Consider the following 26,589-nt stretch of genomic DNA (forward strand, 5'->3'; position numbering starts at 1 on the left):
GGAGGAAAATATTAATATAAGATTAAATAGATTATTGTCAGGATCTGGGACTTTAGCTCAACAAAAACGTATTAACAGATTAATTTATAAAAAATAAAATAAAAACTAAAATAAAAAATAAAATAATATATAATATATACATGTTTAGAACAAAACAATATTGTGAAAGATATGAATTAACTCCTATTCAATTAGATACAGCTTTAATATCTGTTTTTGGGAAATAATGTTTAAGCAACAAAAAAAAAAACGGATATCACTTTACAATTAATGATAGAAGTTCAATTTTGATTGTTTAATGGTTATTTGAAGTAAGTTTTAAAGTAAATAAGCTTGCTAAGGTAATAATTATGCTGATGGAGATCAAATTGCTCTAATTAATAATGCAGCTTCATTAATTGATCAGTTAGTGGTTAAACAAAATGGAAAAATTGTTTATGATTGAATAATTTATAACAAAATAATAAATGTAAAAAATTTAGTTGAACTATCTGAGGATTATGCAAAATCAACTGGAACAAATGAGTTTATTTATTTAAATACTACAGATACAGCTGCTGTTGCTGATAATCAGGTTTTAAATTTAGAAAGGAATTAATCGAAGGTGGTGCTGAGTAAATGCTAAAATTCCATTAAATAATTATTCATTTTTCAGGGTTTAGAAACTAATATTTTACCTCCAAGTCAAATTCAAATAACACTGCAGCTGACAGATGATGATGAATAATTTTTAGAGCTAATGCTGCTGATCCTGGTAGAGTAATTGTAACAAAATTAATTCTATGGGTTCCACGTTTGGTTTTAATGAATTTGGGTTTGAACTAATTGCTACTGAAAGATTTAAAAAAGCAAGATGGTCATACCTTAGGGAAATGATAACACAATCAACTGATACACGACAGACGGACATAACTTTTAGAATAACAGCTGGTATAACAAAACCACAACATGTATTTGTTTATTTACAACGACCTGAAAAAAGTAATGCACAAAGACAGAATCCACATTTATTAGATACATTTAAAGTTGATGCAGCAGATGATAATACTTGTATTTGAGCTCTTGTCGTCTTGAAGTTGGTAAGGTGTTTTTTTATCCAGAAACAGAATACACAAGTATATCAAGAATATATGACGATGTAATTAATTATTATTATAAACAAAATAACAAACTACTGGAAGTCTCTAAATAGATTTAATTTTCAAAGTTTGTTTGGATGTGTTCATTTTAACTTGGAATATAAAAAGGAAGCAATAACAGAAGATCCTAAACACATTACATTAACAGCTAAATTAAATGTTCGGCCGGCAGCACATGTCCGTGTTTACGCAATTGTATTATATGAGGAAACAGTTGAAATAAATACTATTGGAAATGAACTTGTTATTGTTTAAATAAAATAAATTTTAAATATATAATGTCATCAAATTATATTGAATATAAAGTTAACCTTACAGATGGACAAAAGAAAAATTTAGCACAAGCTTATAATAATAAAATTCCACATACTTTTAGATTAAAACATGAACAATTACGTGGAAACTTCCCTTTACTATTAACAAAAACACAAATTAATCAAATTAAAAAAGCTGTTGCAAATAAGAAGGGATTAGAAATTACAATTTCAAAGAAACAAATGTCCAGTCAAGGTCAAAATGGCGGATTTTTAGGAGCTTTGGCTGGTTTGTTAGGTAAAACAATTCTTCCAATGGCAGCAAAAATAGCTCCAAAAATATTAGCCCCTTTAGGCATTGGTGCTTTGTCTGGGCTAGCCAGTACTGGTGTTAGTAAAATACTTGGAAATGGTATGATTTCAGTAGCTAATGATAAGAGAAATATAATATCACCATATCTTACACCTAATCAAAGAAAACAATTAGTAGGATCTGGAGTGATTAAATTAACACAAAAACAAAAACAAGACGGTGGCTTTTTAGGTATGTTGGCTGCTAGTCTAGGAATACCTTTGATTACATCTTTGTTAAGTGGTAAGGGATTACAGATTGATTCACAGCGGAGACCTTACAGACGAATTCCTATAGTAAAAAAAAAATAAAATTTATAAACAAACCAATATCTAACTTTGAAATTGAACAATGGGTAAAACAATTAAAAATTAAAAACTTTAGGGGTGTATTTAGTAGAAATAATTTACCAAGAGTGAAACTCTCGGAGACCACAGGTCTACCAAAATTAAAATTAAAAGTAAAGGACGAGTGTGGAATTATAAATTTGGACGACTCTATTGGTCCTGGAACACATTGGGTTTGTTACTTAAATAATATGTATTTCGATCCATTTGGACTTCCTCCACCAAAAGAAGTAATTCAGTATATACCAAATGTAAAATACAACAATGTTCAATATCAAGACAAAACAAGTATGCTTTGCGGATATTATTGTTTATTTTTCATTAAAATGTTACAAGATAAAGTACCGTTGTATGATTTATTGTATAAAATACTAAAAATTCATAATCAAAGAGTAAATGAACAAACTATTATAAATTATTTTAATAAAAAAGGACATTTATTTTAACTGGAATAATTAATATAATGGGAATATTCAATAATAAAATGGAAAAGTAAATAAAATAGAAAAACAAATAGAAAGGCAATTAATAAGAAAACCTCCATTGTTTTTAACAAGTTATACCCAAGATACCGATGGTGGATTATTTCAATGGAAAACTGTAAATGCTAGTCCTGGTTTAGTTCAGGGTGGTAATATTGTGGCAATTAATTTTAATTGCATCTTAATTATTCTTGTTGATGCAATTAAATTAGATAAAGGAGAAGCTAAATTACAATTAAAAAATAAAGAAAATGTAATTCTTCAAAGTTATCATGTGAAAAATAATAGAAAAAATGAATCTATTTCTATTAATTATGCAAATGAATTTAAAATGGATGATGTTTTTTATATTAATTCTTTAAACGTTATGAATATTCAGTTAACAATTTATGGTTCTATAATTTAAGTTTTAATTTAAGAGTTAATTTAAGTTTTAATTTAAGAGTTAATTTAAGTTTTAATTTAAGAATAAGCTAATGTATCAATACCATTATCAAGAATATATCTTTTATCGTCATAACATGATAAAGATGTTTTATTTATAACATAACTGGAAAGATTGTGTTTATCAGAACGAATAACTTTAAAGGTGTGATTACTTTGGGTTGAATTAAACAAAGTATCTTTGTAATTTTTATGAACTATTGTTTTCTTAACAACAAGTTTTTTTAATTCCTTTACATTTTTTAACATTAACTTCGTTTTCTAATATATATGAATACATTTTACTTCTTAATCCAACAAATTCAACAATTACTACACCAGCAGCTTCATCTTTAAATTTTCCAATTACTTTTTTGTTGTAATCAAAATAAAACTTTGAATTACTATCGTAATCACTATTATCAAATAAATCTTTGTCCTTATAAAAGTCTTTATATGCATCTTTGGTTTTTATTTCATAACATAATGAATCAGTGTCAGTAAACAATAATTTACAGTTACCCTCATACTTTTCCATAATGTAATTATAATGAAAATCATACATTAAATATTTTGATAAATCTAGAATGCACATTCCAACATAACAAGGTCTGTTTAATAACAAACTTTCTTTTATTCTATGAATACCAAAAAGGTTAGAGTTAAACATCGTTGAACTAACAAATGAAGGTTTGGCTATGTATTTTAATAAAATATTTTCATCATGTGTTAATTTAATATTAACCCTCTTACGTAAATTCTCCATCGTCTTACCGAATACAGAATTGTTCATTAACTTAAAAAAGTCCTTTTCAAATGAATTTTTTGCTTTAGATCTTTTTGAGTATTAAAATCAATATATTTTTTTAACCAAGTACTTTCATCAAAAGTTAATATTTATGTATTTTTGTTACTTATTAAACCCTAATTTTGTATATAGTTCAAGATTTTTATAATGAACTACATAATTTTGTTTTTTCATTAAAGTTGGAACTAATTTTTTTACATTACTTTTCCTATTTCAAATTCTGTTTTAATATTTTTACTATAATCAGAAAGCCATTGATCTGGTATTTTAATTTTTTCAGGAGCTAAAGGATAATCATGTGGTTTTATGTAATTCTTTTGGATATTCAAGATCACATTCAACTATAAAGTTAGTTTTAACCTTTTGCAATAATTTCTTGAATTGTTTTTCGATATAAATTTAAAGTTTCCAGAGGGTAAAGGTTGACACATAGCCCATCCGTAAAGGTTATTGGCGTCGAGGTACATAATGTATTTGCTTTCTTCTTTGAATTATAAATCTTTCATATATTTATTGTTTGCTTTACTGTATCTGTTTGAAATATAACTTATTTCCTCCTCTCAGTCCCTTTTCAATAAAAAGATACATATCAATATCAGTTATTAAATCTAACTTAATTCCAGTCATTTTTAAACATTGCATCCCAAGCTAACCCAGACTACTAAAATAATGACAAGGATCTAATTTGTAGTACTCTAAACATAATTTTTCTAAAATTTTCGAATACATCAGCTAAAAGTAATACGTCAGTTTTTAAATATAGATCATGATATTCTCCCATTGTTTTAATTTTAAATTTTTTCCAAATATTTTAGCATGTTCGTATTCATTATCAGATATGTGTGTTTCATTTAAATTGAATAAAACTCTCTTTAGAAGGTAATTCTGTTTCTTTGAATTTTTTAAATGAATCCATGTAATCATATGATAAACACCTTTTGTCTTTAATAAATTAATGTTTTCACAATTAAATTCTTGAGATAAGTATTTAAATTCTGGAATATTTTTTACTAAGTTATCCAATGATTGAGACATAAATTGGAATGAATCAATAAAGACCAAGTCAGAAATCATAAATGCCATATATCTTTCCATATTGTTAGGAATAACATTAATTTCTTTTTTGAATTTCCCTATTTGTTGCATAATAAAATGACCGTCATAACCTCTTAAATATGAAAAATAACAGGATTTATGTGTTAGTTTAAAATTAATATTACATTCTGAGTGAGCACTTCCTCTGAATTTTCCTGTTTAATGACAATGATCCCGGACCTTTGGTCCGTTTGGAAAACTTTGTTTTTCATCACGTACTGGCACTTCACCTTCTATATATTCTTTTTCACAGATATGACAAAACTTTTGTTTTTTAAATTCGCTTTCGTCTTTTTTAGACATTCTTAGTTCTTTGTTAAAATTATCTCTAAATATTTCTTTACAATATTCCTCTTCCTCAAACATTTTTTCAATAAACTTACAAACTGCATTAGGACCTCTATAAATCTGGGTTGGTTTAGTATATTATATCGTCATAACAACAAACAACTTTATAGCCGTAACCACAACTATATGATTTTGATATGGTTCAGTAAATGAAGATTCAGTTGATGGTAAAGCAGTTAAAACTTTTTTAGTTATTGATCAAAATCAGCATAAATTACAAAAGTACTGCTAAACCTTTATGATAATTTTTAAATTGTACTTTACTTCCCTCTTTTGGCATTTTTACGCCTTGGATACCATTAATAGCTAAACAATTTGGTATTGTTCATTTAATATTCTTTCTTGAGTAAAATCTGTAAACATGATTTACAAAAATGTTTTTATGTTGATCTTTGTTTTATTAAACATTAATCTATTAAAGTCTTTTATCCAAACATAATGTTGGATTACAGTACTTGAGGGTTTACAGTCATCATCAGTTATTTTATACATTTATTTATCATTTATTTTATCATTTATTTTATCATTAGTAATTAACAACATGTCACACCTTCCAGAATATTGATATTTGATTTAATGTAACAGGAAATTTAATTCCAGTATAATCAAGATCGTTTATATGTTTTTTATATTTTGAAACTCTTTTGAGGATTTTTTCAACAGGAAATTTGTAAGCTAAATGACACCATCTAAAACATTCGTTATCATCATTCTTTATATTTATTAAATCCTTTCATTGGATGTTGTAATGGTTTTGGTAATTCTAAATAACTTGAAGCAGCCAATGACTATACTTATATCTATTTATATAATGAGCATCAACTGACTCTATTCTCCAACCACTTCCTTCAGAAATCCAATTACCAATTCTATTTATTATTTCATCAAAAGCTGATGTAAAGTTTTTTTTATTTCATTTGTGTTAATAATTTCTAAAGCCTTTGATTGAAAATAAGCTGATTTATATATTGTATCAGTTTTAATCCATTTTTGCAAAAGTTATTTTAAAACAACATTTATTTTTATAACCTTTTAAAGTTTTAAGTTCAGATTTAAGTATTTCATAAGAGTCGTTTATAGTTAAATATAAATGATTCTTTGGATCTTGTCTATATGTAATTTTAATTTCAAATATTCTATATAATTTTTTTGAAGATCTCTCGATTTCCATCTATAATATTATATTTAGAAAAAAAAATCACTAAAGGAAAAAAGATTAAAAAAAATAATAAAATAAATAAAGTTTTAAATTATCTTTAAGATGAATTAAAATATTTAAATTTATATCTTTTCCGCTGGTTTTTTGATATTCCACTTTTAAACTTGGTTTTTTCCTTTGCAGCACATTGTTATTAACCCTGAATAAATATTAAGTACTTTGGATGCTGCATAAGTCTTTTATAATGTTTTTTTCTTCATTAGTGTCACAATCGTTGCAATAACTTTTTTAGGATTGTTTCGAATATATTTGTCTGGACAATCACATAATCTTTCAGCATTTTCTTCTTCAGTTAATAGACAACCGCAGTTCCATCAAATAAATTATTTTTAAAAGATAAGGATCTATAACATTTGTAATTTATCATGACTGATTTTATATTCATCGCTAACTATTTGATTTAAACCGATATTAATAACATTCTTCTTTTAAGAACTTCTATATGAATTTCATCTGGATCATTATTTCTCCTAAAGTGCTAGATAATTTTGGCATAAATCATTCTACTACCTTTCTATTAACCATCTATATATAATATACTTAAAGAAAAAAAATCTTAAAAAAACGCACCTAATGAAATTATATTGATTTGAGAAATTTGTTTAATATTATCTATATCTTTTGAATAAGATTTTAAAGTCATTTTTTCTAAATTGTTATCAACTGTTAAAATTTTAATACCTTCTTGAAACATTCTGTTTAACCATTCTCATGTAATTTGTGTAGGTTTTCTAAATAATCTAAACCAACTTTGTTTTCTTCCGTTCTGTTTCTTTTTTGAAGTCTTTTAAAACATATTTCTGGGTCGGTTTTAACATAAACAAATCCATCAATTGGTTTTTCCATATGGTTTTATAATATGATCAGTTAAGAAAAGATGTAATACTGCCCACTCGGGTCATTTATAACACCGTTGTCGTGATGTTGTTTTGTAAAAACGTTACTGTTAGTTAAATAACAACGTTCAAGGACAGAAACACCATCAAACTGTTTAGGCAGAATATGACTGTTTAAAGTTGTTAGCTGAAAAGGAAATAAATATTGGAAGGTTCTTGAGCAGCAAGTTCAAAAAGATTATAGAATTTCCGCTTGGATCCATAACATTTTGCCATTCGTGAATTGGTTCTGGAATTATATTAAATTAGGATTATATTCTTTAATAATATCTAAAAAACGTACTTTTTCCTGATGCAAATTACCTTCAACTGATATAATTTTTCTCATTTATATAAAATACTTATAGAAAAAATCTTTAATTAAAGTTAATACAGCTCTTCTTCTTTTTTACTTTTATATCCGTTAAGTTTAAATTCCTTCATATGCATTTCAAGAGGTGTTGAATAATTTTTTTCTTTCTGCATTTCTAATAGTATTGTAAAAATATCCTGAATAACTTTTTTCTCTTCTTCTTTATTTACTTTTCCAGGATCATTAGGGTCATGAACAGCTAAAGCTGCAATCCGTGCTTTTGTTATAAGTTGTTTTATTTTGTGGTGATGTGATTTTAAAAAAAAATTCTTGTCAAGTTTTAGTCTGTTAGTAAATATGGTAATTACTGATGGAACAGCGCCAGCAACTGCTACAAATATAGGAATAGCTGGAACAAGTGCTAATGCAGCTGAGCAACCAAAAACACCTGCTGTAATATATAATCCGGTACTTACTCTCCCCACAAAATTTATAACTTTTTTCTGTAAGCAGCAGCTAGTTTAGTTAAGTGAATAATTAATTGATCTATTGTTTCTATTCCATTATTATTAGAAATTAGATTTTTATTGCTCATTTATATAATTAAACTTTTTATTTCTAAATTAAATTTGTTCAAGATCGCTAAATGGTACCCAACTATTAAAATTTTTCACTATAACCTTTCCATTTTACTAAAGCTTGTTTTTTCTTATAGTCTCGTCTAATAACTTTTTCTATCTCAAAAACTTCTTGTGTAGTAGGTAAAAGTTCTTGTTCATAAAATGAACCTTGAACTATTTCATCATTTAAAATCTTTAATAGTGTATGTTCTGGGATTTGTATTATTAAATTTTATAATTATAAATATTTCCTCTGTCCAGTTTGGTGTATATCCTTTTTCAAAATGTCTTTTAAGTTTACTTAAGCGAACTCGATCACCAATTTAAATTTGCTTTGCTCTTTGGTACTTTAAATCACCATATAAATTAAAGTAAACAGTACCTTTATTTAAGTTTTACTAGCTTCGGTTGGTGTCATTTTTATACTAGAATGTTTTGTTTTTGTTATATTTATCAACCATATCCTGCAAATTATCTAAATAAGTATAAGTATTATTTTGCTGTAAAATATTTCCACATTATTCTTTTTAAACTTCTATTAAATCTTCTATTACTACAGCCTTTCCTTCATTAAATGTATGATACATATTAATCTTATTTTTATTCAAAAATGATTCAAACTTTTTATTATAAAATTCTTTTCCTTCATCTACCCATAAATTTATTGGTAATCGTCCTCTAAAATTATTTTTCAAATGCTTCAGTAACAGATTCTCCAGATTTAATTTTTTAAATGGAATAACCCAAGCATATTTACAAATATATCAATAACGGTTAACAAGTATTTTACTCCTTTATTATATTTTGAAAAAGCTTGCATGTCAACTAAATCAGCTGACCAAGTATCATCAATACATTAACTATCACTCTTCGTTTCCTAAATTTTCTTTAATTGGTTTGTGTAATTCTTCTGCTAATTCATCGCTCCAATTTATTTTGGGGTAGTAAAAGTTTGCTCTAACCCCCTTTATCCCGTTTTTTGACTTTTGTCCCAGCCCAAGTTTGTATTTTGTTTTTTAAATTATAGGTTTCACAACTAAATGTTTTGCAATCTTTTCTCCAAATGTTTTGATTTAGTTTTATTTAAATTGAAAGCATTTTTTTGTCACATTCACTTTTACTTAGTCTTGAGTCATAGCAAAAATCATGGTCCATACATACTGCATCCAGTTCATTGACAGGGGGTCCATTATCTAGGGGATTTCATGGCCCACAATAATTATATCCTGGAAGTGTTAAACCTTTCTTAGGTAATAAAGGTAACATTGCTTTGTGAATATCTAAATATACCCCCTGCACTTTTAACAAACTTGATTTCATTTTTCCACAAGATGAACAAGTAGCCCTATCATTTTTTTCTCTCCCGTTTTTTGTTGTAATATAATGAGGATTTATATTATCAGTAAATCTTCTTTCTTTCAAACAATATATTTTATTTTGTAAACTCATCTATATCAAATGTATTTAAAATTATTTAAAGACTAATAATATACTTACTAATTGAAAATAAGATCAAATACATTACATTTTATCAATAAAAATAATCTGCCAAAAGTTTTGCCAAAGTTTTGCCAAAAGTTTGTCAAGTTGGCAGACATTGTCACATTGCTGCCACTTGGCAGAAAAATGGCAGGCTTTTGATTGGTTGAATTTGTGTTTGCCAACGTTCTGCCAAAAGTTTGTCAAGTTGGCAGCGACTGCCACATTGCTACCACTTGGCAGGATTTTGGCAAATATTTGGTGGAAGTGTTTAAAATTATCTTTAATCATATTTTACTATAGGTTTTAACAATAATTTGTTAAAATTGTTTTAAATTTGTTTTAAATTTGTTGAAATTGGTCAGCATTGGATTTTTTAGAATAGGGTCAAGGGGTCAGGGGGGTCAAAATCGGGCCAAAAGCGGTAATTCTAATACTACTGAGCAGTTATTTACAGCAAATCTTGAATAAAATATTGTCAATGGCAGAAACAAAAGCATAAATATATATTCAAAACTTGTAATGAACAAAACATGGTTAGGCCAGATTGCACTTCTGCTTAATTGGTTGTCTTGTGTCAGCTGCCGGTTTTTAACTGTCAATTTCCGTCAGCTAGACCAGAAATAACCGTGAGGCTACAGTGTAATTCCGATTTATCGTGACAATTTTAAAGCAAATTTATTTAAATCTGCAGCTTGTTTGGTCGATAATACACTTTTACTAATGAAGTTATGTATTGGAAGGCAAATATTAGCTTGTAAACTGAAGCTTCATTAAAACTTAAGCCCTGTAATTACATGTTCCGCACATACAATATTATTTGTCTGTTTTTCTTTTAGACGAATTTCATATTGTTTTGTATTGTATTGTATAGGAGGTTTACTAGGGCGTTATGTAGCTAGTGCATTATTCAGCTAAGACACATAGAAAGACATATTAATTACTTAAAAAAACAAAAGTTATAAACAAACTTCAATTTAATTCCATTTTCTTCACACATTCAAATTTATCACTGGGATATCGATTAATATTTATATTTTATTAAGTCATTTCATAACTACCTTGTCTGGGTAACAGACTTCGACATTTCTGTATGAATAGCAAACTAACAGCTTGGAATAGTTTTATTGGAGGCATGAGTATCTTTTCTCAAAATGTTTGTGAAATCGGAGCTTACAAAGCATTTAATATCTTAAAACAATATTTTGATTTCGACATTTTTGACACTTTTTGACACTGTTTTAAATTTGTTTGAAACTCATCCGAATTTTGTTTCATTTTCAAGACATAATCTAAGCATGACTATAATAAAATCATGTTCCTTTTAGAATCAAGGCCCTAAATATGCTAAATGCGGCCGGCACATTAAACTGTTTATAATGTTCAGCATGTTACTAGCTCACTTGTTCGTCTCAAAACATAATCCGACCAAGACTATGATCTGTGCCTTCTAGAATAAAATTCCTAAATAGGCTTGCGGCGGGCATATTTACTGTACACAACATTCAGCATTTTACTAGCTCACCAGTTCATCACAGAAAGTTTTGGGATCACCTTGATATAAGACACTATTTGAAAATGGATGATTTTTAAACTTAGTTAAACTGTTTGCATTCGGAAATAGTTTCATTACACTGCATTATACAACCAGTGTGAACAAACTTGTACGTGTGTATGAAATGCCTTATTTTGGAAGAAATAAAAAAAGTTTGTTCTGAAATATTCAGTTGATGTAGGAATTCAAATGACAGGTAAGCGAACCTGATTGAAACACTAAGATCATTTGCTTGATGTATTTTAACGACTCTTTCCAGCCTGTGATACATTGTGATTGAATGACTAGTACAAACTGGACATGTCTGTTAAATATCCGAACAAATAATAAAGCTTGACCCAGTTATATTAATCACATAGGAATGTGACCATACTTTTATATAAGAGGTCATATATATGCAGAACATGAATATAAAATATGTTATATCTATAATGGCGTCATGCCAAACAGAGAAATGTGAGAAGATGGCGACAAAAAGAATTTTTCTCATTATACGTATATATAATACAATATCCTGAATGCATTTCGAATAAGGCTTTCATCAGAATTTTTGAACAACCATTTCTCACGGATCAAGTTCAAATTATTCAATCATTTCAATGTGCCATTGACAGATTTGGAAATTGCTTTGCGTCGCATATAGATGGCAACGCCTTGAGAAGAAAGAGAAAAAACATATTAAATAATGACAAAAATCACACATTTAAAGGTCCATTACTAAGGGAAAGTGAGTTGGCAATTTTTTTCATAGCCAGTGCATAGACTTCTGCAAGACACTAAATAATGAAGATTGGCAGGTCAAAATTTACAGAAGGTCTTTGGAACTCAAAGAAATGTATGTGTATTATGTTGCAATTTCAATGAATCGACAGAATGACCCCCAGGTCTTTTTAACTTTCTTCATACTTCATAGAAAAATAATTGTACATATACTGCGATTTATTCCGAATTTCTACATACCAACTTTCATTTTCTAATAAAATGAAATAGTTTCTGTGCTTTTTAAAAGAAATTAAAATGTTCACTTTCCTTAGTATTGGACCTTTAAATGAATCAGTCAGCTAGTCGGTCGTCTATATTACCAAACGTCTATACAAAAATATTTACGGATTGCAATCGTGTATTCATCCATATACGGATATAAAAATCCGAGCAAATGGCAAATGTCTTACACTTTGGATAAATTCAAGGACATCTCGTTTCAGCATATTCACTACTAGATTTTATTCATTTATCGAACTGCATGGAAAGTGAACAAATTATACAAATTAAATAAGGCATTTTATATCAATAGTTATGCTTTACACATTTATCACCCGCTTTGTGAATATCTGCATGGCTTAGGTTTTGAAACGTTGAATCTGATATCAGGTAAATTTTCTTTACTGTTACTTTTATGTACTTTGTAACATTTGTATATGTTATTTCTTAATGGCTTTGAGATAAGTTATTATTTCTTCATACATGTCTACAATTTTTTGATTTGCAATCACGACCTTTAACCTGTAATATTTGGTTGGGTACAACATAAAGTTTTCATTTTTTGTTGGGCACAATATGAAGTTTTCAATTTTAACTGTTTTAAATCATATTTCGCTCAACATTTGAGAGCGTAGCCTAAACAAAATGAACATATCTTCAATCTATGCAACATAAGTTGTGATGTGCAAAGATACATGTTAATTTTATGCAACGGAAAAAGGAGATACATGTTCAGTCTATGCAACAATAAAATGAGATACATGTTCAGTCTATACAACATACAGTTGTGAACGAAAGTAGGTGCACGTTTAGTCTATGCAACAATAAAAGAAGATACATGTTCAGTCTATACAACATACAGTTGTGAACGAAAGTAGGTGCATGTTTAATCTATGCAACAATGAAATTAGATACTCAGTTTTTAGATACAGAGTTTTATGATGGATTGTAATCATGTGACAACTATCATATTTTTTATTTTTAAACTGGAGTTGGGACAAGAAATATTTTCAATAAAATATTATTTGACTGCTTATCAATGTTCTGTTAAAGCACAAACCTCTTCTCTTGACACCAGAGCTGATTATTTACTAATTCCTCTGTTTTAACTAGGTTTTCTAAAAAACAACAAAAATCACACACACGCACACACGCACACACACACACCTAAACGAAATAAAACAAACAAAACTGATTATTAAATTGGCCAATGCCATTGGGCGGGAGATCGTGCCACTGGACAGACTGCGTCAACTTCTTGTTTCCGGTCAATAACTTGAGCTGGAAGGGACAGATTGCAATGAAACTACGTTTATATGTAGCTTACCTTTTTTTGAGGCCCCAAAAAGGGTTACCCCTTTTATTTACTTTCTCGATACATAACGGTTTTACAAACACATATTATATGCATTTACATCTAGTGCAATTAATATTCAAGAATCTTTGAAATTCAAAATAATTCAATAATAAGATTTTATACCAAACATCAATTATGTTCCTACGTGAAATCTAACATTTCAAAATTGTGATGTTATATATAAAATTTTGCACATAAAACAAAGACAACATATATAAAATATCAAGCAAAAGCAAATGAGTTTGTGCCGTATAGAAATAGGTATATCACTTTTATCTGTATTGTGAATTAATTACATATTAATCGTACCTAGTATATATCGTATATGTAGCTTACTTAGAGAAAGGAAGTTCGGGGTTGCATACATAGTCATTAGAGTCAAGATCAAGGTTACTCTTGCTAAAAATAAGAAAAAAATGTTTCAGCTCAATAGCCTTAGTTTGCACTGATGTATTGACATTTTACTTATCCTATTGGTAGGTTATAGAAAATCCAAGGTTAGAATTGCTTAAGGTGTCAGTGGGAACAAGTACCAGGTCAGTAAAACTCGAATAATTTTTATACTTAGAAACTTACATCTAGGCGCAGTGGTCTTGAGGGTTGGGCCAAAGTAACTTTTTCAGGCTGACGTGAAAAATTGGTCAAATCCCTTTAGGGCCTAAGATTTTTTTTGTGTGTTTAAAAATTCACTTTGATGCCTTTGGATTAAAGTCAAGGTTACAGTTACTAAAATAGATCTTCATTATGACAATAACAAGGTGGTTTCTTGTTTTCTACTTTTAGTTAGGATCGACCTACTGTCAGACCAAACTTGGTGTATAGCAAGCTTATATAAAGAACTAGCTTTGTTTTGTTTTGGTCATTGTCACTAAAATAGAAAAAAAATAGCTTAAACTGTAAAGTTATCACCTAGAATGTTTCCGGAATACAGTACTGTTATATGTTTTATTAGAAATGAGGATCCGGAGATCACGGGTTCGAATCTTACCGGATGGACAACAGTTATGTGCTTTCAAGGAAGTGGACTCAAAAGTGATTTTAAATACGTAAGATATTATCATACTTGAGCTAATATGAATTATTATAAACTTAATGAGAATTTTTAGAACATAATGGAAAAAAACATTTTACAACTAACTGTATTATTGATGTTAAGTATAATTGTATAATATGCATGTAATTTAAATTACAGAAATCTTGCAAATAAGTAAGATCTTTTGAATGAATGCACGAGATCATACATAGTCTGCGCTAATGAAAACAAATTGAAAATGGATGAAAGAAAGCAATGAGAACATATTTAAAGGTAAAAAGTAGACCCCGTTACAGTTATCTCGAATATTGTAGATGTTTGTAATTTCCCAGTGGATGCTTGGAAAGAACATTTATACTTTATGTCCTAGAACATTATGATAGATGAGATGTGTAAAAATTTATGACAGTATTTTTCGTGTATAATGGCATGGCTCATTTAGTAGTTATGACTGGATTGAACTTAGCAGCCTTACTTCTTATACCATTGAACATTACCATAAATCTTATTTACAATGAAAACAAATGTTCATGATAAATAGTGACTGAAGTTTAATATATTTCGTGTATATGATTGTAAAAAGGAAACTGCATACTGCTATATAACTGAAGTATAATATTTGTTTTAGTTTGAAAGTGGAGGTGGGAGAATAGAACGTTTCTAGAGTTTTTAAACTAAGCAATTACCATTTATGTTTTGAGAATTTTGCAACTGGGAAATTAAGATGCAAACGCTCTGTGTTTCTTCAAGGGTACACGTAGTGTAGTACGTTGACTGAAATGTTGATCACTGTATTTATTATACCTATATAAATTCTGTCAAAAATACAGCTTGTATTTCACAAGTTAATATGAACAGGCAGAAAAAAAACCGTATTGTACCTTTTGTATTGTATGTTGTATTGTATGGATTTTGCAATGACGGATGACACCCGGCACTTGCGCGCCTCGTGATATCCGATCTTGCAAAAACCATTCGAGCCGAATACAGCATCTCAGATCGAGCTACTATTTTAATAATCCTATTTTATTACACTATTACCCCGACATGGATCACTAGCTCCTGTAATGTTTTTGTGTCGTTTCAGTCAGTTTATGTTTTTATATCGACCTATGATTGGAGCTCATACTGTTATAAAATCAAAAAAGAAAAAAAAAAAACAAAAGCAAAAACAATACAAACAAACAAACAAACAAACAAAACAATCGAAACGTTGTTAATATACATTTACAGTGTAATACTATTTGAATTAAAACGTATATTTTACGTTCAAAGCTACTTTTACTTATATAGATTAACATACTTTACTAACATTTTAAAGAGCAAGTTTCTATTTCTGAAAAAGCTTATCGTGGATTTTGATGCATTGTTTTCCTAATGTTTATTTTCGATTATGGCAAACTAATTTACCTTGATATGTATAAATACTTATGGACCATGTATGTCTAGATTTTGAAAAAAATATCTGCCAAACGATCTAGTTATAGATTGTATTAACTTTCATAACGTCAGTGTTAAAAGTGCAAAAAAAGTCATTCTGTTCTTAGATATAACTGTTTCTAGTACTTTGCGTTTAATAGATTCAATCAAATGTTAATGTTTAACATAGTCTTACTTTAACATATCTTTTGTTAGTTTATATATTTCGCCTGCTCGACTAGATCAAACCGTGTATGTTATGGCTTGGATTTGTTGCGTTCTATGCTTCCAAATTATTTCTTATGCCATTCCGTAACTACATGTATAACAGTAACTGTTTCGTTTGGATCATGCAGTCCGTTCATTTTTATGTATAATAGAGTCCCTATTTACGCCATGCTAGGGACATGATTGATGTTTCAACCTTCATTATCTCTCATGAACATTAAATCAAACCAAGTTTGCTGTTCTTTTGTTAATTTTCATTCTTTGCTACCAAAGAATCCTGTATGGGATTTCGTTGTGATAAATTGCATGCTGGTGTAATATCTGAGACCAGACAAAGATGACATAAAACTTTAATAAATGGGAAAAAGCCAAGGAATGAAATCTCAGCGCATATGTATATTACGACAACCATAACGCATGCATTGGGAATGGCATATGGCTGAATTACTTCCGGTACTAATCTGTCTCTATACAGATGGAAATCTTTCTGATTAAAATTGGCCTTTATGTATGCTTTTAGCTCTCTTGCCAGTTTATGAATTCTATGAAACGTTAGAATTTTGAAAAGATATTCTTAAATGAAATGATTGTCTTTCATTACAGTATAAAAGATCTATTAGAGTAAAAAGCTGAAGTCAGAATAGCTGGTGTATGTTTTAATATCTCTCCGTTCCTTTTTTATGTTGGGGCTAAATATTGTAATACTTTTAGATAATGGTGTTTAATCATCAAATAATTATGAATAATATCTACACATCTGCCCCGACCCCCCCCCCCCCCCCCCCCAAAATAAAGTTATTTCAGGAGTATGTGACTTTCAATAAACAAATTTTCCATTTGTATCAAAACCATAAACTGCCTTGAGTAAACTTTATCATAGAAGATTTGATAAAAATATATCATTATCTGTGTGGTAATTAAGTGTACCTGTCATATTACCTACCATTGTGTTTCTACAAATCATGTTACAAAGCTTGGATATTGTCCTCTAGTTAACTAGTTACCATAAACTAATCTTCTACCTTTAGTTTAGATACATGTTGCATCTCTGACTGCCATGGAAAGAAAACTGTTTTCTGAAGTAGGTATTTACCCAATATAACATCAAGTATCAATAATGTACCAGTTTGTTGGTAATAGCTGATGGTTCAGGTGTGGCTTTGATCCAGGTAGAAATGCTTTTAACACCAATGTTAATTTGTTTCTTAATCAAGACAAACAGTTAGGATACATCTATGTGTGAAACAGGTGCATCACTGTGGCAGATATTTTGAATTTTTTCTTCTATTAAATAAGAATAATAATAATAATAAGTAATTTACTATGCAATTAATATATCGTTACATTGAACCAATTTCATGTTAATATTATATCCTAGCATATTTTATTAAATGACCGGTTGACTAAGGGTTGTGTAATTATTTTGGTTTTAAATACTAGTACATGTACTATTATTCCAGTTTCATCAAATTCTTCCCATGACACTACGCCTTCCTAACAAAATTACAAAACGTAATGTTACGTAACGTGAAAATATAGAACTACAATACAGATTAAGTGACATAACGTTTATATAAGAATTGAAATGAAGCCATCTTTCAGATCAGGCTTTACAGCGGTGTTCTCTAATGGAAGAAGGCACATGGTACAAGTATAACTGCATATGGTTGATTTTTCAGTATAATAACATTAAGTATATACGTGCGTAGATGATATGTGGATGTGATAAATAGCATGCTGTCAGATTTGAACAGTTATACAACAAGTTAAAGTAAAACAATTATCAGATCTTGAAAAGTATCGAATTTGTCTATGAGAATATCTTTTCTCTTTGTAAGGTTTCTGTTGTTGTAGAGCGCAGTAATCTGTCAATAGTTAAATAAAGTTTTGAAGTTACGAACAGGAAACTGTTTTCATCTAGCCTATCCTACTTGATAATTATTCCCGTTTTAATATGCTATGCCGGAACGTCCTTCAACATATCAAGACAAAAGAAATCATGGGGCTAATCTACGAGGAAACTTTGTCGTTCTAGCAAATTGGTTACAATGTGTTTGTCTGAATACAGATTTATATTGTAAAATTCAAATATACGTGGCAACAAGCTGACATAACATTGCACGTACAATTATTTAAATATTCAATTAAGCAACAAGGTAATGTCATGAATATGTATTAATTGAGACCACCGACGGCTAATTTCTATGCTAACTGGAAGCCAAGAGATCTGGTTACAGACTTAATTAACTCTGCTTTAGTTACACATCGTGATCACCGCAATAAACGAAAGTATGTAACACTAAGTCTTTGTGTCAGTTTGTTCTTAAAATATTACGCTACAAACAAATGCTTCATTCTTAATTATATTAACAATCATCACGGAGAGCATAAGCCGCACCCTGGGATCAAACTCATGATCCAATGATCCGTAGATCTGCCCTTTCCTTATTGATCTAAGGGGATGAGGTCAGATAATTATGTAACCGGGTCTATGATTTAACACACCTTAAAAACTTTATTCTGAAACACCTCTTGCTTGTAAGGGTATTTGTTTGTTAAGTACACAAGTATTTGACAGAGCATGGGCAGTTTGAAACTCTATGTGTAAAAACATTTTTCATACAATGAACATCCAGTTATAATACGAAATTAATGCACGATTTAGCAAATAAAAATTGGATTTTCATACTTCTTATTCTAGTTAAGGTTAAGTAGTATATCATCAAAAGACAGAAATATTTGATAAACGAACAACATCTTTACCAATATTTTACCTGGCCATTACATGTTCTGTCGTACTGTCCCGTACGACGGATACTTAAAATATTCTGAAAAAGTTGCCCCCCTTTGAAAATGAATGCCATTCGAAAGAAATGAAAATAAACAATTGCTGAAAACTGTGTTCTACCTAGTTATGAGAAATGTCAACAATCGCACGCTATTGCAAATGTATCAAAACGAACATATGTAACAGTTCTTTGAAAAATGGTGAGTTTTAAAGGCGTTTAACTGTCCGGAAGTGGGGCCCTTTAGGCAGTCCTTTTCTAGAATTCAATGTTTATATCAGTATACTGACACTTCTTTCGTAGAGTAATATACATGTTTTACAGGCTGTTCAATTTTTATGTGAAACAAAGTTTTCTTTCTACGATTTGGTGTTGTTTGATTTTTTTTCTCAAAACGTAAGGCTAAGCGTTACAAATAAAATACAAATACAAATACATGGCATTTATATAGCGCAAAAATTATAAAATATTCTATTGCGCTTTACAATTACATAACACACATTTAACATATATACATACAAAATATGAACAGGATTCTAGAACTTAGATTTAAAGATTTGGACATGTATAAATACTATTTTACACCACTTCTGATATTTTGTATTTTAACAAGACTACACTCATTGTTCATGAAACTGCCTAAATAAATGTGTTTTCAGTTTTGATCTAAAGCTGGCTTCAGACTGAATGTTTTTCAGATAGCTAGGCAGATCGTTCCACCATTTGGGACCAACGACCGCCATAGATCTGTCTGCTAATTTTGTTCGCCGTCTAGGGATGTTAAAGTTAGTGTCACTTTGTGAGCGAAGTCTGTATCGTTGTCGAGTAGGTACAAACATTTCCCTCAGATATACTGGAGCTGTACCATTGATGACACGGAAGACTATTACTAAAACTTTGAACATGACTCTAGCCTTAACTGGAAGCCAGTGTAATTCTTTCAGAAGTTCGGTACTTGGTTTTTCATAGGAAGCATTCTTGACTACTCTAGCGGCATGATTTTGGACTCGCTGTAGTTTATTGATTTGGTAGGCTGGAATTTCTGTAAATAAACTGTTGCAGAAGTCAATGTGAGAATGAACCAATCCATGCACTAATGATTCAGTTGACTTTTGTGTGAGATGTTTCCGTATTGCCCTAAGGTTTCGTAACTGCACATGAGCTATCTGACATTTTTTCTGAATGTGATGGTCAAAGTTGAGTGTATTGGTCATAGTTACACCTAGGTCTCTGACATGATCGACGCATTTTACGTCACACCCACCAACGTTTACACTTGTGATGTTCAATTTCGCTAACTGTTGTCTTGTTCCATACATAATAATTTCAGTTTTAGATTGATTCATTTTCAGTTTGAAGGTTGTCATCCATTTTATGATTTCATTGAGACAACTGTCGAGTTGTTGAAGAACAGTTGTCTCATTTTGAGAATTTCCCGCTTGAATTTTTAACGCAATCTTGTGGTCGTCCGCGTATCCATAGAGATCAGCTGGATATTTCTGCACCACTCGGTTGAGAGCCGATATATACAGGGTAAAGATCACTGGTCCGGCACAAGAACCCTGCGGGACACCAAACCTCAGTGGCTCCGTGTCAGATGCTGACTGTTCAACTAAAACTTTCATTGTTCTGTTCGTGAGATAAGATTCTATCCATTTCAAGGGAGTGCTATGTATACCAAAGTCATCTTGAAGGATTTGAATCAGTATCGGGATATCGATGGTATCGAACGCTGCACTCAAGTCGATCATGACCACGATTGTTATTTGATTTTCATCTATGGTTTCCAAAAGATCATTATACATTTTGACCATTGCTGTTTCAAACCCCATGATATTTTCTATAGGCACTTTGGTAAGCTGGGAGGAGATTGTTAGCTTCAATATGCTTGTTGATTTGATTTAGTGCAGCTTTTTCAAGAATTTTGGAGAGGAATGTTAAATTTGACACTGGGCGATAGTTTTGCAGTTCAAGTGGGAGACCTTTCTTCTTCAACAAAGGTTTTATCACAGCACTTTTCCATTCCTCAGGGAACACACCAGATAGCAGTGATCGATTTACAATTTCTGTCACAACGGGAGCAAGTTGTGAAAAATGCTCCTTTAATTTCTTAGTTGGTATCACATCAAGTTCACAAGTTGTAGATTTTGATGCATATACAAGTTTCAAAATATCGTTTTCGGAAAGTGGTTTGAACGCAGTAAATGTATTCATAATCACAGGTGGATTTGAGTAGGAAGAATTACCATTGGGTGCTTCAGTTGATATGTTGTCAAGATCATTTCTCAACTTGATTATTTTATCAGCAAAGTATCGTAGAAAGTCATTTGCCAAAGATACTGCACTTGTGTGTAATGGGAGCGGATTGTCCTTCGACCTTCCCAGTAAATCGGATGTTACAGCATATAGCTTTTTGATGTTTCCTTCAGCTTCTCCAATCTTGTTATGGTAGTACTCATCCTTGGCCCTAAAAAGTTCAGCACTATATACATTTCTTACACCACTATACACTTTCTTTGAAAGGTCAGATTTGTCATTCATAAAGATTTTTTCTATTGATCGTTTGTATTGTTTCAGCTGTTTTAGGTATCCAGAGTACCAAGGAACTGTCGGTCTACAGAGAATAGTTCTTTCCTTTAGAGGGGCATGTTTCTGAACAATGTCGGACGTGATTCTAGTGAACTCAGACACAAGATCATTGACATTGGACGAGTTCACTACAATGTTATTTAATTGACCGAATTCTGATTGTAATATGTCACTGGATACAGATTTCCAATTTCGAGATTTGATTTCTTTCCTGATCAAGGGAGGGCGCGCACTGTTCAATGTTACAACTAACAAAGCAGTGGTCAGAGATGTAATAGTCTGGCAAAGGTTCTGAGACATTCACACGTTTGTCTTCTAGCTTTGTGATCATCAGGTCAAGAATATGACCACCAGAATGAGTAGGAGCATTGACATGTTGAACCAGTCCAAAAGATCTCAAACACTGCTGAAATTGTTTTGTGTAGCAGTCTGACTTATTATCCATGTGGATGTTAAAGTCACCTAACAGCACCAGAGACTCGGATCTTGTCGTTATTTGTTCAAGAAACTCAGTGAATTCTGTCATAAACATAGCCTGAGTTACTGGGTGTCTCTCCGAATATGGCGGTCTATATATACCAAAGATGTAGAGGATGAATGACTGACTACATACTTTCCATTCAGCACATTCAAAGGACTGAAAGGTTTCTGCTGGGCATCTTGACACTTTGAGATTGTTTCTGTATAACAGGGCAAGTCCTCCACCTTTACGGTCGGGTCTCGGGACATCATCAAAGCAGTAACCATCCTGAGACAATTCCCCCCTGACAACGTCATCACCATCCGGCTGTAGCCAAGTTTCAGTGATCACACAGAGGTCTATACCCTCCTCTAATATGTGCTGGAGAAGGTCAGCAGACTTTCCTCGCACAGACCTTATGTTCACAGTTGAAAGTTTCAGTTGTTTCTTTCTTTGGGCATTCAATAAAAATGAATGATCTAGTTTAATTTGGATCAAATTTGAACGTTCCTGTTGTTTCTTTCTGTGTGCATTTGATATAAATGTATGATCTAGTTTAATTTGGGTCGAATTTGTCAAGTGAATATCAGCTTTAGATTTTATCCTCGGCGACCAGCTCGTTTACCTCTGTATTTCAAAAGATTATACTTTTTCAACATAGCTAATGTTTCTTTATTCGGTATTGTATACCTCCTAGGCACATCTCTATAATCCAGTAATTGGTCTCTACTGTACTGTCTACCTGTACACGGATTAGCCATAATTTCGAGTGAGATGTTGTTCACCAAAACTGACTGAAATTATTGAAACGTTACCCCAATATTTGTCAAATTACGATTGTTTTACATCAAAGTTATTCGTAAATCCAATGAAAATTCCACAAACTAAATTCTGCAGTATGTTGGTCACCAGTTTATTTAAAACTGAGCCAAAAATCCAATCTCTAGAATCACTGGCTTTTGCAAAATAATCCAATTTTGCAGAGCAGAAAAAATTGCAGCCTACACCTGGCGCAAGACTACATATACACATTGTGAGCACAATGAACGTAACAAAACAACATTTATACGCTTGCTTTTTAGCAGCCGTATACACTTAAACTGTTTCTGTATATAAAGCAGACAAATGGAACATAATATTTTGTGGTATACATTTTCTTCTATTTGTTTAGGGTGTGTTTGTAAAATGGTTTTGGTCGTTGAAATTGAGGAATGTGAATAGCATTAGCAACTTCAAAATAATATTTTAGACAGTATGTTGAAAAACGACTGAAACATGAATAAAAGGTGTATTATTAAATCAATCCGTATTTTCCGAATTCTATTATCTTCTATCTTATTTTGATTAAGCAAGTCACGTTCCTTCTCTAATCTTTGGAGATGTTTCTAGTCTATGAGATTCTAATATGTAGCATCAAAACCGCATGCCCCCGCCATGTTTAGAATAACGAAATTTTACTTATTATTATAATAATCGTACTTACATAGAAGGCAAACAAAAAGTTATTAGAAAAATGTTTTTAAAGATTTATAATGCAACATTACTTTCAATGTTTCTCACATATATCTTCTGTACCTGGTCCCTGTCATTTGCAGTATAAATTCTTTTTATATATCTTTTTAAAATACCAGAGTAATAAAGTTTACTATAAGCGTATACTAACTGAAACAATGGATGTTTAATCAGGAACAAATGACATATATAAGAAACTTTACCTCTCGCTAATAAGAAGGATGCGCTGAATTGAAATACAAAACATGTATTCCTGTTTTAAATTATATTTTGTAAGGACGGGGATTGTTTAATTTTAGGTTGGCAGTTTACCTAACCAGTGATGCTTGATTTTGTACCAGTATTAACCTGTTCCCAAGTTCCCTGGACAACAATGGACACAGGGTCCTTTATCTAAGCACATAGAATATACAATTAGCCTGAAGATCAAACTCACGGACCAACGATTCACATTTCTGCGTTCTCATTTTAACCTAAGCAGATGGACATTTTGCAACAGTGAAGAACTCATTTGTAAACACATATATCATATATGAATGCAATAATCTTCCTGTTCAACATAAAATAAATAGAGAGAATGATTATTGTGAACCAAATTCTATTTCATGCATAGTTATCTATCAAATATTTGTAATATCTATCAAATATTTGGAATGCACTATTGTCAATGACAGACGAACACACATAAATGTATTCCAAACTTGTAAAGAATAATACATAGTAAGGCCATAATTGGTTGTCTTGTGTCAACTGTTGGTCTGGTTTAAAACTGTCAATTTTCGTCAGCAAGACAAGTAATAATCGTGAGGCTACAGCGTAATCCCAGTTTATCGTGACAATTTTAAAGCAAGTTAATGTAAATCTGCAGCTTGTTTCTTCGATAATACACTTTTACTAATCAAGTTATGTATTGCAGAGAAAATATTAGTTGTCTAAAATAAAGCTTCACTAAAACTTAAGCGCTGTAATTACATGTTCCGCACATACAATATTATTTGTCTGTTTTTCTTTTAGACGAATTTCATATTGTGTATAGGAGTCTTACTAGGGCATTATGAAGTAAGTGCATTCTTCAGCTAAGAAACATAGAAAGACATGAATTATTAAAAAACCAAAGTTATAAACAAATTTCAATTTAATTGCTTTTTTTTGACATATTCAAATTTATCACTGGGATATCGATTAATATTTATATTCTATTAAGTCATTTTATAACTACCGTATCTGGGTAACAGACTTCGACATTTCTGTACGAATATTAAAATAACGGTTAGGAATGGTTTTGTCTTACTTGAGTCCTGAGTATATTTTCTCAAAATATTTGTAAAATCAGAGTTGCTATAGAATTTAATATTGTAGAACAATATTTTGAATTCGATATCTTAGGCACTTTGTGACACTGTTTTAAAATTGTTTGAAACACGTCTTATTTTTGTTACATTTTCAAGACATAATACAACAAACATGAGTATTATATGTTCCTTTTAGAATTAATGTCCTAAATATCTTAATGCGGCGGGCACATTTAACTGTTTATAATGTTCAGCATCTTACTAGCTCACTTGTTCTTCTCAAAACATAATCCGACCATGACTATGCATTGTACCTTTTAGAACAAAAGCCCTAAATAGGCTTGCGGCGGGCATATTTAATGGTACATAATATTTAACATTTTACTAGCTCACCAGTTCATCTCAAAACGTTTTGGGATCACACTGATATAGGAAAATATTTGAAAATGGGTGATTTTCAAACTCATTTAAACCGTGTGTATTTGGAAATAGTCTCATTACACTGTATATCAAAACCAGTTTGAACAGTTGCAAGTATGAAATGTCTTTTTTTTGAAGAAATACAATATTTTTGTTCCAGAATATTCAGTTGATATAAGAATTAAAATGTCGATTGAAACACTGAGATCATTTTGCTTGATGTATGTCTACATTGATGTATTTTAACGACTCTTTCCAGCCTGTGATACATTGTGACTGAATGACATCTTTCTAGTACAAATAGGACATGTCTGTTAAATATCCGAACCAATAATAAAGCTTGACCCAATTATATTAATCACACAGGAATGTGACCATTCTTTTATACAAGAGGTCATTTATATGCAGAACATGAATATAAAATATGTTATATACATAGAGGCGTCATGGCAGACTGAGAAATGTGAGATGGCGACAACAAGAATTTTTCTCATTATACGTATATATAATATAATATCAGGAATGCATTTCCAATAAGGCTCTCATCAGAATTTCTAAACCACAATTTCTCACGAATCAAGTTCAAATTATTCAACCGTTTCAATGTGCCATTGACTGATTTGGCTGATCTTGAAATTGCTTTCTGGCGTATATATATGGCAACGCTTTGAAAAGAAAGAGAAAAGACATATTGGATAATGAAAAAAATCTTTATGGCCAAGCGTCTTTATCAAATATTTATGGATTGCAATAGTGTATTCATTCATATACGGCTACAAAACTTGTAGCAAATTGCAAATGTCATGCACTTTGGATAAATTCAAGGATATTTCGTTTCAGCTACTACTACTACTAGCTTTTTATTGATTGATAGAACTGCATAGAGTGGGAACAAATTATACTAATTAGATAATGTATTTTATATCAATAGTAAATGCTTTACAAATTTATCACCTGCTTTGTGAATATTTGCATGGCGTAGGTTTTGATACGTTGATCAGTTATCTGCATATTTTTGGTAGTTAACTATGCTTTACTGTAATTATTTTTAAACATTTTGTAACATTTGTTTATGTAAATTTTTCGCTGAAATTTCTTATTGGTCTTGAAACAATTTATAATGTACACTGCAAGAACATTATGTCCTCATATATGTTTATAAATTTTGAATTGTAATCATGACCTTTTATTTTTAATGTGTGT

This window comes from Mercenaria mercenaria, chromosome 8 (assembly GCF_021730395.1).
Source record: "Mercenaria mercenaria strain notata chromosome 8, MADL_Memer_1, whole genome shotgun sequence".
Classification (NCBI taxonomy): Eukaryota; Metazoa; Mollusca; class Bivalvia; order Venerida; family Veneridae; genus Mercenaria; species Mercenaria mercenaria.